The sequence below is a fragment of the Miniopterus natalensis genome, chromosome 11 (assembly GCF_054644295.1).
Source record: "Miniopterus natalensis isolate mMinNat1 chromosome 11, mMinNat1.hap1, whole genome shotgun sequence".
Classification (NCBI taxonomy): Eukaryota; Metazoa; Chordata; class Mammalia; order Chiroptera; family Miniopteridae; genus Miniopterus; species Miniopterus natalensis.
In genome coordinates this window covers 75,290,191-75,301,311 of record NC_142091.1, presented here as the reverse complement: position 1 = coordinate 75,301,311, position 11,121 = coordinate 75,290,191, and positions in this window count along the sequence as shown.

Genomic DNA, 11,121 nt, shown 5'->3' with positions numbered 1-11,121 from the left:
GCATTCATTTCCTTCCTGGGCGCATCAGGCCCAGCGCACACGCGGGGCTGGGTTTCCTCTGCGTGAGCAGTGAGCCTGTGCCCCGTGGGTCTTTCTAAAGACTCGTTCACCCGCTCAATCATCCACGCATCTATTGAGCGCCTACTACGGGCCGGGAACTGACCTCACACTGTTGACGGAGACAAGTGGTTTCTAAAAGCACGTGGATAAAGTAAAAATCACCTAGCCTCTCGGTAACGTGGGACACGCATGGGCCCTGAATCCTTCAGCCCTGAATTTACACCCCTCCCGCCCCCATCCCCGGGAGCTCAGGCAGCCCCCATACCACGGGCCTCTGTTTCTGTCCCCACGAAACGGGGTTTGCGGCGGCGCTCTGGGGCACACAGTAGGGCCTCAGTCCCTGCTCCTGCTCTCTCACACTTCCTCCTACATCATCTCTGGGTGAAAAATGACCCAGTGTTTTCAGATCACAAAGGATTCTCAAATCCCTGTCACACCTCAGCCTCGAAGCCACCGCCTAGAGCAGAGGGCAATCATCCCGCTGCTGCTCTTGGGGAAACTGAGGCTCAGAGAGGCCACGAGCTTTGTTCAAGGCCACACAGCAAGCGAAGGGCACAGTGGGCACACAGACTTAGAAATAGCCAAAATGGCAAATTTTACATTAGGTGGAGCTGACCTTTTTCTTTAATTTTTTTTTTTTTAATCCTCACTTGAGCTTTTTTTTTCCATTGCTTTTCAGAGAGAGTGGGAGAGAGAGAGAGAAACATCAATGTGAGAGAGACACATTGATCGGTTGCCTCCTGTATGCGCCTCAGCTGGGGCCGGGATGGAGCCTGCAACCGAGGTATGTGCCCTTGGTCGGAGTCAAACCCGGGACCCTTCAGTCCGCCGGCTAAGGCTCTAACCACTGAGAAAAACAGCCAGGGTTTACCATAATATTTTTTTCTGTTTTTTTTTTAAGAGAGAGAGAGAGAAACATCGATGCGAGAGAGAAACATCGACCGGCTGCCTTCTGTAGGTGCCCCAACTGGGGATCAAACCCACAGCCCAGGCATGTGCCCGGACCGGGGACCCAACCGGCAACCTATTGGTGCCTGGGATGACGCTCGGCCAACTGAGCCGCTCTGGCCGGGCTACCATAATATTTTTAAAGATTCTGGTATTTTTTTTAATGACTAGAAATACACACACACACACACACACTCAGGACAATCTGTTCAGCTGGCAGATGGAACGAGACCTCGGGGACGTTCCAGTTCAAACCGCCGTACCGGGAGCTAACAATCGTGACTTTCATTTGGAAAACAGCTGCTTCTGCCAGAAAGTTTAGGAAACCTGGCCTCCACCCAACAGGAGACACCAGGTCCCTTGGACTTGAGAATAGCTCTGCCATTTGCACCCGTCCCAGGGAAAACTGGGAGGAGGAGGGGAGAGAAGAGAGCTGGGGGTCCCACTCGCCCTTTCCCATCAGGAAAGCTAGCTAGACCTTAGAGAGACAGTTTTATCTCAAGGGTTTGAACCAAAGGGCCTCAGGGGTTGACCTGGGAGACCCACACCATGCACAGATTTGCCTTGCCTCCCGAGAAAACAGAAGAGCCAGCCTATCAGAGCTAAAGTGGGAAGCGAGGACAGGGCTTGGAGCACAAGTACCATCACATCGCACCATCGTCTCCATGGCACAATTGGGGAAACCGAGGCTCAGCTTCCTTCCGTTTGTCAGAGGAAGAGTCAGGGCTAGATCCCAGGGCTCCAGAGCTGTCCTCACATTTCACCTCGACGTTTCCATGGCCAGTGCTGAAGATGTGGACACGGAGAGGTCCCAGCCTCCAGCACAGGCCCAACAGATACACAAAGCTACTCAGTTTCCTCATTTCCAGAATGTGGGCACCTTTCGGGCAGGAATCTTTATCAGTTTCATTCGTTGTTGGATTCCCAGGGCCTAGAACAGTGCCTGGCACATAGTAGGTACTCAGTAAATACGTGCTGGGTGAATCTGTAAAGGGGGTGGGGGTTGTGACGATTACACAATTCAATTTATGCAGGCCCTGGCTCACAGACACAGTAAGCGGTAGTGTAGCAGTCATCGCTGCACCTGTCCCCTGACAGATGGGACCGGTGGCAGCAGAGAGGTGAGATCTTGGACCCGGTGAGCTGATCAGAGCTGCCCAGCATGGGCGCCTCATCCACCCCTGCCCCCTCTGCATCTGCCCTCACTCACCTGTGCAGCAGGCCTTCCTGCCTCAGGGCCTTTGCTCCTACCCTTTCCTCTGCTGGGATGCCTTCCTTTCCCTTCTCACCTGAGTCACTCCTGCCCAACTTTCCTCGTGGGCTCCATCGTCACCTCCTCGGAGAAGCCATCCTGGCTCCCTGGCACACCTGGCCGTGGCGCCCTCAGTTCGGGTGTGGTTTTACATGGGTTTGGAGCATCTGACTCTGGTCTGCCTCCCTGCTTGACTTCAGCTGTTCGTCAGCCTGGAGCACAGTGCCTGGTGCCCAGTCTGACTATCCTCAGTGGGAAAGAAGGGGCAGAGGCCCTGCTCCATGGCCCCCCGTCACCCAGAGAGCAGGGTCCTGGCCACAGACAGCCCTGCCCAGAACTTCCTGCCCCCAGGAACCCCCAGTACAGGAAGGTCCTGGCCTGAGGGGGCTGTGGGACCACAGAGTCCACCTGCAAGGCTCATGGTGGGGGACAATTAAAAATAAAGTTCCTGCCCTAGCTGGTGTGCCTCAGTGGTTAGACTGTGAGCTCACAGACGAAAGGGTCATGGGTTCAATTCCAGGCAACGGCATGTACCTGGGTTGCAGGTTCGATCCCGGCCCATGTCCTGGCACGTGCGGGAGGCAACTAATTGATGTGTCTCTTTCACATTGATGTTTCTCTCTCTCCCCCCCACCCTTTCCACTCTCTCTTAAAAAGATCAGTGGAAAAAATATCTTCAAGTGAGGGTTAACCAAATAAAATAAAATAATAATAATAAAGCTCCTGGGCAGAGCCTTTCTGAGGTGCACGAAGGGCTTTGCTCCCCGGATCTGACCTCTTCCTCACTGCAACTCCATGAGTCATTTTTTCCCCACCTGGCAGGTGAGGAAACCAAGGCCCAGGACCACCCAAGATTGGAAGCAGCCACGGGAGCCCCACGTGGCAGCCTGGCGCTCTCTCCACTGTCCCTGCAGGAGCCCAGCCTCCAGCTGGGGACACAGGTTGGCCACAGCAGCAAACCCAGGCAAAGGATGGCTCGCCTGCTTACAAGCACCTCTCATTAGTTTTGAAGGAAACAAATTTCCACACCAAATAAGGCGGTGGACCTTGGAGCCACTGCCCCCTTCACACAATCCCTTTTAAGTGTCCAAATGCAATTACACTTGGAACTCGCCTGGACTAGGCCTCCTCCAGCCTCCCCCACCTCCCCTTGGCCTCCCCATATAAACAAGTGACCCAGCTGGGCCCCAGCTGGCCTGCCCTGGAGAGGAGGGGAGGGTCCCCGCTGCCTGCCCAGCCCCTCAGCCCTGGCGTGCCCAGGGCTCCAGCAGCCCGCAGCCCTCCTCCTGCCCCCGCCCCAGGCCAGCTGGGCCGCCCTCCCGCCTCCCTCTGAGGCTTGTACTTGGACAGGGACATGGGGCTCCTCCGGGGCAGAGGCCCAGCCCCAGGGCAGGTGCAGGGCTCCCTTCAAGATGCCCACAGAGGCACCCACGCACGATCTGGGCACCGCTCGCTCCTGCGGGGAAGGCGCTGGCCGCAATTCCCTCGGGCTCCCTGGGCCATGAGAAAGTTGGCCCAGGGCAGGAGAGGCCTTCCTGACGGGCTCCCTAGGAAGCCGCTCCTCCCCACCCTGTCCTCACGCCACCCCTGGGGCGTCCGCACCCCCAGGCTCTGGCTTGGTGCCCCAGGCCCCCAAGGTGCGCGTGGAGGGGAGCTGAGGTTGAGCGGCGCACACAGCAGGCACCACGCTCGGGCCAGGCGGCCTCGGTGATTTTCCACTCAGGCCATCTGACTGCTATTAAGGCCAGGAGAAGGGAATCCCTGGTTCCGTGAGCCTGCAGGGGACCCTGGGCAGATTCCGGGCTGTGGGGGGGGTGCAGTGCCACCTGGGTGGCCTCACAGTCCCTGCCAAGTCTACCTCTCAAACGCCTGCACCTCCCCCTCCAGGGAGCCCTCGCCTGCTGTCTCCCGGCTTCTCTGTATCAGCCCTCAGTCCGTATGAACAACTGGTGGGGACCCGCCCCTCCTGGGCCCGAGCCCCCCCCACCCAAAGGTCCAGTGGGAGCCCACGGGAGGCACCAGGCGAGTGGACAGCGGGCGCTCCCGCTCTCCAGGATGCGCGGGAGATTAGCAGCTGGACTCTGGCCACAGTGCTCGGGCCAACTTGACGTCACCAGGCTGAGAGATGAGTTCCCAGTGGGGCTCTGGGTGGGGGGGTGCTCCCGAGCAGGGCATTCCTTCCCCAAGCCTCATCCCGCTCAGCCCCTCCTCCTCCCCCTCCCCCTCCCCCTCCCGCCGGGCCTGGAATTGGGTTTGGGGCGGGTTCTGCTTCTCTGCTTCCAAAGACATCTCCAGCGGCAGGCGAGGGCTCTCCACCGCTCCGGGCTCCTGCTTCCCGAGGCTCCAGCCCGCTCTGCGCTGGCCTGCAGCCCCGCGGCCCGCAGCCCGAGCCGGGCGGCACCGAAGGAGCCCTCCAGCAAGGGGTGCCCTGGAGGACCAGGACAGCTGCAGGTAGCTCCGTGGGGCCCAGGGCCCGGGGGGAGGGAGGTGCAGGAACCGGGCTGCGGGGCAAAGGCCAGGCAGGGAGGGAGGACAAGGTGGCACCTTCAGGGCAGGCAGCTCCCAACAACCACGCAGCCCCAAGCAGGGGCCCCGAGACCCCAGAGAGGGCTGTCACCACCTGAGCGCCTCCCACGGCCCCCTCAAGGCTCCAGGAGTCCCAGGGACCTCGGGGACCTTGGAGATTCCTCCTTCTGTGGAGCAGGCCCTGGAGTCCTGGCAGTTCCTGCCGACCCCCAAGCTGCCCTCGGCTTCCAGGTCCTATCCTGCCCTCCAGCGGGTGTGGCCTCCCCCTCAGTCCCTCCGCCACCCCGGCGGCAGCAGCTGTCCAAGCCTGGAAGGGTGGGGAGGGAACACCCAGTGGGCAGCATCCCAAGCTGGGGAGATGGCTCCCACTGCTCTCACGCACTCTGCACACCCCACGCCCCACTACTGGGCTCCCTCCTTCCCGGGCTGAGCTCAGGCAGCGGGGGGCCGTGCTGGGGTAGACACAGGGGGACCAGCCTGGGCAGCCACAGGAGGCTGGACAGCTGTGTCCTGCCTTGTCCCAGGCCTGAGACACCTGGTGTGGAGTTGGCATTGGGTCGAGGCTGTTCATGAAACCTGGAAGGTATCCCTCCACCCAGATAAGCCTCTTCAACACAAGTTGTCAGCGGAGGACTGGGGGGCGGGGGCTGGAGCGAGAAAACGCAGGCTCTCTGTGTCTGGGGGGAGTGACTGCCAGGGCTCCCAGGTCCAGCCCAGGTGGCAGCCTGGGGACAGGAGAGGGGCTGGGAAGACAGGTTGGAGAACTGGAGTCTGACGGTCCCCCTCTGGGCCTCCTGGAGGACAGCCTCACCTGGGGGCTGGCATAGGTTTGGGGCTGAGTCGTGGTGGGGTGGAGGTGAAAGGAAATGAGGGTTTCCTAAGGCCGGAGGAGAGGACAGGTAATCGGGGGCCCATCCTTGGGTTTTGGGTTTTGAGAGGGTCAGGGATGAGCTGAGCTGGCAGCATTCTGGGTGGGGGGTCTGCTTTAGCTCCCATAGGCCCCATCCCAACCTGAGGAGCGCACACTCACACATGGCCCACGCATATGCCATACACATGTCTTTTTATGGCCCATCTGGGGTCCACTTGGCTTCCAGATCTCTCTGTAGAGTGCAATAGCTTTTCCCTGCGGGCCCAGAGACACACAAGGGCACCCACCCACCCACTCATCAGTCAGCAGAGGTGAGCTTGGGCCAACTACTGCCCCGCCCAAGCAGGGCACCATGCGCAGGTCCCAGCCAGCTGCCCTTGGGGCACCTGTGTAGCTGAGCGGGGGTCTCACCTGCCTGGGGAAAGGGTGGGCTCTCTATGGTCAGGATGTCCCTGGGGTCCAAGCCCAGAGCCCAGCCCTAAGGGGTGGTTCCTGCCTGGAAGGGCGCTGAAAAGACAGTGCACAGTGCAGGGGGTGGACCTGCGGCCGGGAAGGATGGGGTGAGGTGGGTAGGTTTGGAGTTGCAGGTAGGCACAGAGAAGCATGAGGCCTGCCTGGGGCAATGGAGACAACTAGAGTCAAGACTGGGGGGGGAGCAGGGGTAAGATGCACACTCCCTGGCACAGCTTTGTGCAAACCCACACTGCACATGCATCGTGAACTCGCTCACTTATTCCCGCGCACAGGGCTCCCACCCCCTCGAGTAGCCCCCCTGGAGCACCCTCACAGCCCCCATGCTGCACCGGCCGCTGTCCAGGGTCGCAAGGTTCTGGGGGCTGCACTGGTGCCTTTGGCTGGAGGGTACCAAGGGTTAACGTGGGGCGGGTAACCCGCACGGACAGCCACCCTTTCCAGCCAGTGATGGGCGGGCCTCCCGCCCCGCCCCGATGGGTGGCGGGTGGAGGGGGCTGCCGGGCCTGGAGGAAGGAATTCCGGGGGAGTGGAGCTGTGCACGCTGCCCAGCGCTCCCTGCAGCTGAGGAGGGGCCTAGCCTTCCCCGGGCTGTGCCCCTGCAAGACCCCTCCTCTGCACACAGCCTCAGTTTCCCCACTTGCACAGTAGGAGGGGTAGGTGCTTGGCTGTGGAAGCAGAGCTCAGGCTGGGGGACCCAGTGCAGGCAGACCAATGAGCTCTGCCCAGCCAGGGTGGACCAGTCCCTGGCAGAGAAGCCCCCTCCTGGGACTGTCGCCCCTCCCAAGCCTCCCGGCTGAGTCCAGCTGCCCCTCTACCAGCCTGGAGCCTTGGCCCTGGCAGAGACCTCCTGGCTTGCTCCCTCCAACTGCTCCTGCCTTCACACCCGCTGGAGTCCTGACCATACGCAAACCTGCAAAACCACAGCGTGGGCCTTGGTGTGTGCCCCTGGACAGGTGACCTCACCTCCCTGAGCCTTGGTGCCCCACTCAAAGGGGAATGACCATACCTGCCTCATAGCTGATCACAAGGACCGAACAGGATGACAGGTGTGGGCCAGCTGGCCCTGTGCTCAGCGTCCAGCTGGCAGTCATTGACGTGGGGATTGATGGTGGTGACAATGATGCTGATGATGACCGAGCTGTCCTGCCTTCAGGGCACCTGTAGGGGAAAGGCCAGACACCTTAGCATGTTACAAACACAAGGCCCAGCCAAAGGCCTCCTCCTCCAGGAAGCCTCCCTGCCTTCTGGGACTGACTGCAGAGAACCCGTGTCCCACCATGGGCTGAGCACAAAGGAGGTACCCAGCAAGTTTGTGTGGCTCCCAGGGAGGTCTCACCAGCGTGTCAGTAGGGTGTGTGAGGGACCCAGGCAGGAAGTGACGGGCTCTGGACTCAGCAGAATGATCCCTGTGCCTCCCACATGGCCCTACCTCTCAGGTAGCCGGGTGATTGCTGGTCAGCCTTTCCTGTAAGGTAAGAGCCCTAGGAGCCTGGGGACAGGGGTCTGGGGAGGGGAGAACACTGCTGCCCTGATGTGGCCCTTTCTGCCTTCGCAGGTGGGGTGTGCCAGCCAGTGAGCTGCGAGCAGAGCTGTGAGGGATCTGGACTCCTCAGGCCCGGAGATGGCTGCAAACTGCTCCTGGGAGGCCCATCCCACCAACAGGAACAAGGCAAGTGCCAGAGGCAGCCCACGGCAGGGGCGCTCCGTGGCCTCGGGCGGGTGGGACAGGTGCGGTGGAGGGGGCAGACCCAGCCCAGCATCTCCCCACCTCTCCCCACTCTCCTCCACCGGTCCCATCCTCCCGGTCAGGACCAACAGGTGGGCAGCAGGGCCCCTCGGGCTCTATGGCCGGCACTGGTTACTGGGTCCCTCGGGTCCCCAGTGTCCTCATCAATGAGGCAAGCACAGAGGACTGGATACCTGTGCATCCCTTGGGGGCATAGATTACCAACCCAGAGGCCTCCTTCTGTCCTTCCCTGCAGAGATGGGGTGGTCGGCTATTTTCCACGGCCACCCTGAAAGGCCAGCTCCAAGGTAGCCCTGATGCCATGTGCTCCATGGTGCCTGCTCCGAGTCACCCTGCCAGTGTGGCCCAAGGCCAGGGTCTTAGTCACATTTACCTCCTGTCTTCAGACACCAGCCGTGGCTAAGACTGACAACCCCCACCTCCACCCCCAGGACCCCTTCTCCCCAGAGGCCCTTGAACACTCGAATTCCATCCTGAATCAGGCAAAACACTCTCACGGTGGAAGAAACTCCGCGTTTACCTGGTGCCGCCTTCCAACGTTTGAGGAGCCCGAGGCTCCCGCTAGGGTAGTGGCTTGGCGGGCGTGAGCCCAGGGGCAGAGCCGGGACTCCTGCCCAGGGCCCTGACCTCCAGTCCCTGGCATTTCCCTCCTCTGAGAGTGACCACTGTGCAGTGGCAGCCACAGGGGCAGAGACTGGCTGGGGGGAGTCTCCAGAGCCCCCTGAGAGAAGGCAGAGCCGAGGAGGGGGCCAGGCTCCGGAGCAGGCATTTTCCAGGCGGCATGTGTCTGGGGAGGGCAGCTCCACACCCAGTGACTCACCCGGCCTCCCGCTCTGACTCCAGGACCAGATTGCAGGCTTTTTCCAGCTGCAGAGGCACTGAGTGATCTGCCCGTCGGATCCAGCCCTGCAGCCAGTCCCCTCCCAGCGTCCGAGCTGGTCCTCCGCGGGCTTGTTTAGGGCCTGGTCTCAGGAATCACTAGGTCTGGTGCCCCAGCTGAAAGGAGGCTGGTGAGAGGCTACTCTGTGGCTTGGCGTGGTCGACACTACCAGCAGGAATGGCTGAGAAAGATCAAGCTAAGCCCTGGCCAGTGTGGCTAAGTGGTTAGAGCTTTGGCCCACTCACTGAAGGGTCGCAGGTTCGATTCCCAGTCAAGGGCACTTACCTGGATTGCAGGTTTGATCCCCCGGCCTGGCTGGGGCACGTGCAGGAGTCAATCAATCGATGTCTCTCTCATATCAATGTTTTTCTCTCTCTTCCCCTCCCTCCCTCCCTTCCACTCTCTCTAAAAATCAATGGGAAACATCCTCGGGCAAGGATTAACCAAAAAAACAGGGCTACTAAGGGACTTGGGGGTTGACAGACAGAGATGTTGAGCCAATAAATGTACCTAGAGGAGGATGAGTGGTGACAGGACCCCCTTAAAGTGACCTCATCAAGACTCCCCAAAGTTCGGCTAACACCTTCCAGTCCCTGTTTGTAGATTCCCCTTGACTCAGGGGGCGTCAGGCCCAGAGAGCAAGCCTTCAGGACCCTGCTTTCTGCCAGAGCTGGCAGCCATCCTGAAGGTGGCAGAACTGTCCTACCTCAAGAACCTCGTGTTTGTTTTGTTTTGTTTTGTGAGTCACGAGCGATGGGGACTGATACCCAGCTTTAGAGTGGACAGGAGGCTGGGAATGTGGGGCCAGGGCCAAGGCCAGGTTCAAGCTGTGTGGTGAGAGCACTGAGATGGATTAGTGATGCCTGCCAGGTGTGGTGAGAGCGCTGAGATGGATTAGTGATGCCTGCCAGGTGTGGTGAGAGCGCTGAGATGGATTAGTGATGCCTGCCAGGTGTGGTGAGAGCTGAGATGGATTAGTGATGCCTGCCCGGGTGTAGGAAGGGAAGTGACAGCCTCTGGGCAGCGAGAGCACTGGGCGTAAGAGGTCAAGACCAGAATCTGCAGCCCGGGAATTGCATCCAGCGCGCAGATGTGTTGTGTTTGGCCCATGCAGTGTTTTTTAAATATGAACATTTTAAGATCAGGATAGTCACATTGCAATCTAGAGTTCTGGCTCCTCTGGGGGCGGGGGAAAGATGACCAGAGCTGGAGTGGGGGGCTGCCCACTTACTTGGAAAGCGTTCTCTCCAGCCTGCCTCTGCGCCCTGCCCCCTGGGTCTTCCGTTTCCTGCACCTGGCCCACCTCCACGCATTTATATCTCAGCCCAGACCCTACGGGCCAGACTGGCATTTGCTGTATACACATGAGCAGTCGGATCAGCTGTTAAAATATTAAAGTGCTTCGTAGAGCCAGATAAATAGCCACTGCCTCAGCCCCTCCCCCTCCCCAGGGACCCCTGGACTAGATCCCCCACCATCTAGATCCCAGAGGGCTCCCTGGCCCAGCAGGGGGCCACCCCAACTCCCCAGGCCTCTCTGATCCCACTGTGAGCCAGGCCCACTCTTTGCTTTTTGTAACTTGCACCTGGTTTTCTTTTATTTTTTATTTTTTTTTAATGTTTTTATTGATTTCAGAGACAGGAAGGGAGAGGGAGAGAGAGAAACATTGATCAGCTGCCTCCTGCACGCCCCCTACTGGAGATCGAGCCTGCATCCTGGGCATGTGGCCTGCCCAGGAATCAGTCACCTCTTGGTTCATAGGTCGACACTCAACCCCTGAGCCACGCCAGCTGGGCATGGTTTTATTTTTTTAATAAATATCTTCACACTTTAGTGTGAAATATTGCAAATGTACAGGAAACCTGGGAGAATAGCACAGTGCCTGGCACACCCCCCCCCCCCAGTGGTTCACTGTTAGTCTCTCTCCACAGGGCCACTTGCTCTCTCTCCCTGTGTCTGTGTGTGTGTGTGTGTCTCTCTGTGTCTCTCTATGTGTGTGTGTGTCTCTCTCTCTGTGTCTCTCTCTGTATGCGTGTCTCTGTGTTTGTATCTCTCTCTATCCCTTGCTACACTTTCCCCCCCACAACTACTTGCAAGTAAATTGCAGACCCGGAGCTGCCCTGCCCCGAGCAGAGCGGATGTCGTCCGCACCTTCGATGAACAAGGACATCCCCATTCGTAGCACCGTCCACTCGCATCGATAGGATACCATCGTGCGCGCAGTGCGCCCTCTCCTCCCGTAGCCGCCCAGTACCAGCCCCGGCAGCAGGTTCCACCCTCTCACGGTCCCCGACCAGCACTGCGTTCCCTGGCCCTGTCTCTCCCACCTCCCCCCGCCCGGGGAGCTCCCCGGCTCCCCTTTA